Raw genomic sequence first — 4,748 nt, 5'->3', positions numbered from 1 at the left:
TCGCAGGTAAACGGACAGCTGGAAAATGGGAAGCCTTCAGAAATGAGATAACAAGAATCCAGACAAAGTATATTCCTGTCAGGGTGAAAGGAAAGGCTGGTAGGTATGGGGAATGCTGGATGACTAAAGAAATTGAGGGTTTGGTTAAGAAAAAGAAGGAAGCATATGTAAGGTATAGACTGGGTAGATCAAATGAATCCTTAGAAGAGTATAAAGGCAGTAGGAGTATACTTAAGAGGGAAATCAGGAGGGCAAAACGGGGACATGAGATAGCTTTGGCAAATAGAAATAAGGAGAATCCAAGGGGTTTTTACAAATACATGATGGACAAAGGGGTAACTAGGGAGAGAATAGGGCCTTTCAAAGATCAGAAAGGCAGCCTTTGTGTGGAGCCGCAGAAAATGGTGGAGATACTAAATGAATATTTTGCATCAGTATTTACTGTGGAAAAGGATATGGAAGATACAGACTGAAGGGAAATAGATGGTGACACCTTGCAAAATGTCCATATTACAGAGGAAGAAGTGCTGGATGTCTTGAAATGGGTAAAGGTGGATAAATCCCCAGGACCTGATCAGGTGTACCCTAGAGCTCTGTGGGAAGCTGGAGAAGTGATTGCTAGGCCTCTTGCTGAGATATTTGTATCATCGATAGTCACAGGTGAGGTGCCGGAAGACTGAAGTTTGGCAAATGCAGTGCCACAGTTTAAGGGTGATAAGGACAAGCCAGAGACCAGTGAGCCTGACATCGGTGGTGGCCAAGTTGTTGGAGGGAATCCTGAGGGACAGGATGTACATGTATTTGGAAAGGCAAGGACTGATTAAGGATAGCTGAAAATGTGTTGCTGGAAAAGCGCAGCAGGTCAGGCAGCATCCAAGGAACAGGAGAATCGACGTTTCGGGCATAAGCCCTTCTTGATTAAGGATAGTCAACATGGCTTTGTGCGTGGGAAATCATGTCTCACTAACTTGATTGAGTTTTTTGAGGAAGTAACAAAGAGAATTGATGAGGGCAGAGCGGTAGATGTGATCTACAGGGACTTCAGTAAGGCATTCAACAAGATTCCCCATGGGAGACTGATTAGCAAGATTAGATCTCATGGAATACAGGGAGAACTATTCATTTGGATACAGAACTGGCTCAAAGGTAGAAGACAGAGGGTGGTGATGGAGGGTTGTTTTTCAGACCGGAGGCCTGTGACCAGTGAAATGCCACAAGGATCATTGCTGGGTACTGTACTTTTTGTCATTTAGATAAATGATTTGGATGCGAGCATAGGAGGTACAGTTAGTAAGTTCGCAGATGACACCAAAATAGGAGGTGTAGTGGACAGCGAAGAGGGTTACCTCAGATTACAACAGGATCTGGACCAGATGGGCCAATGGGCTGAGAAGTGGCAGATGGAGTTTAATTCAGATAAATGCGAGGTGCTGCATTTTGGGAAAGCAAATCTTAGCAGTACTTATACACTTAATGGTAAGGTCCTAGGGAGTGTTGCTGAACAAAGAGACCTTGGAGTGCAGGTTCATAGCTCCTTGAAAGTGGAGTCGCAGGTAGATTGGATAGTGAAGAAGGCGTTTGCTATGCTTTCCTTTATTGGTCAGAGTATTGAGTGCAGAGTTGGGAGGTCATGTTGCAGCTGTACAGGACATTGGTTAGGCCACTGTTGGAATATTGCATGCAATTCTGGTCTTCCTATCGAAAGATGTTGTGAAACTTGAATGGGTTCAGAAAAGATTTATAAAGATGTTGCCTGGGTTGGAGGATTAGAGCTATAGGGAAAGGCTAAACAGGCTGGGGCTGTTTTCCCTGGAGCGTCGGAGGCTGAGGGGTGACCTTATAGAGGTTTACAAAATCATGAGGGGCATGGATAGGATAAATAGACAAAGCCTTTTCCCTGGGGTTTGGGAGTCGAGAACTAGAGGGCATAGGTTTAGGGTGAGAGGGGAAAGATATAAAAGAGACATACAGGCAACTTTTTCACACACAGGGTGGTATGTGTATGGAATGAGCTGCCAGAGGAAGTGGTGGAGGCTGGTACAATTGCAACATTTAAGAGGCACTTGGATGAGTATATGAATAGGAAGGGTTTGGAGGGATATGGGCCGGGTGCTGGCAGGTTGGATTCGATTGGGTTGGGATATCTGGTCGGCATGGACGGGTTGGACTGAAGGGTCTGTTTCCATGCTGTACATCTCTATGACTCTATAACAGTCCAAGTTTCCTTCGCCCATTGCTCCAGTTGACCAAGATCTCATTGTGCTCTTCGATAACATGCTTACTGTCCACTATACCACAAATGTTGGTGGCATCAGCAAACATACTAACCATGCCTCCTAAATTCTCTTCTAAATTGTTTGTATGAATGATGAACAGTGGGCCCAGCAGCGACCCTTGTGGCACACTGCTGGTCACAGTCCTCCAGTATGATCAACTACCCTCTGTCTCCTACCGTCAAGGAGGTATCCAGTTGGCTACCTCTTGCTGGATTCCATGTGACCTAACCTTATAAACAGTCCACCATGTGGAACCTTGTTGAAGGTCTTGCTAAAATCCATATATACCACATCTGCCACTCTGCCTTCAGCAATCTTCTTAGTCACGTCTTCCAAAAAACACAATTAAGTTTGTGAGGCAGATTTCCTATCCACAAAGCCATGCCGACTATCCCTAATCAACTCCTTGCCTTTGCAAATGAATGTAAACCCTGTTTCCCAGAATACTCCAGCAACTTACATTTTTATGAGGACAGGAGAGAGATTTTAAAAAGACATGAGAGGCAAATCTTTTATACAGAGGGTGGTTACCGTGTGGAAGGAATTTCCTGAGGAAGTGGTGGATGTGAATATAATTACAACACTTAAGACATTTGGATAGGTACATGAATATGAAAGGTTTGGAGGGATATGGGCCAGGAGCAGGCAGGTGGAACGAGACCATAAGACATAGGAATGGAAGTAAGACAATGCGGCCCATCGAGTCCACTCCGCCATTTAATCGTGGCTGATGTGCATTTCAACACCACTTACTCGCATTCTCCCCATTTCCCTTAATTCCTTGCGAGATCAATAATTTACCAATCTCTGCCTTGAAGACATTTAAAGTCCCGGCCTCCACTGTGTTCCTTGGCAATGAATTCCACAGGCCCAGCACTCTCTGGCTGATGAAATGTCTCTCCACTTCCGTGTTAAATTGACCCCCTCTAATTCTAAGGCTATGCCCATGGATCCTCCCCGCCTAATGGAAACTATTTCCCAGCATCCACCCTTTCTAAGCCATGCATTATCTTTGTAAGCTTCTATTAGATCTCCCCTCAACCTTCTAAACTCGAATGAATAATATCCCAGGATCTTCAGCTGTTTATCGTATGTTTGGCTTACCATTCCAGGGATCATCCGTGTGAATCTCTGCTGGACATTTAGAGAATCCTGGACTAACACTCCCAGATCCCTTTGTACTTTGCCTTTATGAATTTGCTCACAATTTAGAAAATAGTCCGTGCCTGTATTCTTTTTCCCAAAGTGCATTTGCATTTGCTCACGTTGAATTTCATCAACTATTTCGGACCACTCTCCTAAACTGTCTAAATCTTTCTGCAGTCTCCCCACCTCCTCAGTACTATCTGCATGTTCGCCTAACTTTGTATCATCGCAAACTTCGCCAGAATGCCCCGAGTCCCTTCATCCAGATCATTAATATATAAAGTGAACAGCTGCGGCCCCAACACTGAACCCTGAGGGACATCACTTGTCACCGGCTGCCATTCCATGAAAGAACCTTTTATCTTCTGTCAGAGAGCCAATCCTCAATCCATGCCAGTAGCTCACCTCGAACACCATGGGCCCTCACCTAACTCAGCAGCCTCCCGTGAGGCACCTTATCAAAAACGTTTTGGAAGTCTAGATAGATAAAATGTTTAGTTTGACTTGGGATGTTCGGCATGGACTGGTTGAACCGAAGGGTCTGTTTCTGTGCTGTATGACTGTATGACCACTGATGTCAGACTCACCGGTCTTTAGTTCCCTGGCTTTTCCTTCCTGCCTTTCTTAAATAATGGCACAATATTAGCCACTCTCTCATGGACTTTCAAAAGTTGATTGGGGTAGGCTGTTTGCAGGTAAAGAGATGACTGGCAATTAGGATGCTTTCAAAAGTCAGATAATCAGAGTTCAGAGACAGTGTGAGGGACCCAGGCTGGGAGGAGTAGCATATTGGATGTCTAGAGATATTGTGGCTCTGGTCAAGAAAGAGGAGGCATATATGAGGTATAGAGATCTGGGATCAAGTGAATCCCTTGAGTATAGTAGGAGCAGGAGACACTCAAGAAGGAAATCTGAAGGGCAAAAAGGGGACCTGAAACAGCTTTGGCACAAGGTTAAGGAGAATCCAAAGAGATTAGATAAGTACATTAAGGATGAAAGAGTAACTAGGCCCCTTAAAGATCAAGGAGAAAGTGAGGACTGCAGATGCTGGAGATCAGAGCTGAAAATGTGTTGCTGGAAAAGCGCAGCAGGTCAGGCAGCATCCAAGGAACAGGAGAATCGACGTTTCGGGCATAAGCTCTTCTTCAGGAATGAGGAACGTGTGTCCAGCAGGCTAAGGTAAAAGGTAGGGAGGAGGGACTTGGGGGAGGGGTGTTAGAAATGCGATAGGTGGAAGGAGGTTAAGATGAGGTTGATAGGCCGGAGTGGGGGTGGGGGCGGAGAGGTCAGGAAGAAGATTGCAGGTTAGGAAGGTGGTGCTGAGTT

This window comes from Chiloscyllium plagiosum, chromosome 24, assembly GCF_004010195.1.
Source record: "Chiloscyllium plagiosum isolate BGI_BamShark_2017 chromosome 24, ASM401019v2, whole genome shotgun sequence".
Classification (NCBI taxonomy): Eukaryota; Metazoa; Chordata; class Chondrichthyes; order Orectolobiformes; family Hemiscylliidae; genus Chiloscyllium; species Chiloscyllium plagiosum.
Note: the sequence above shows the minus strand (reverse complement) of the source record.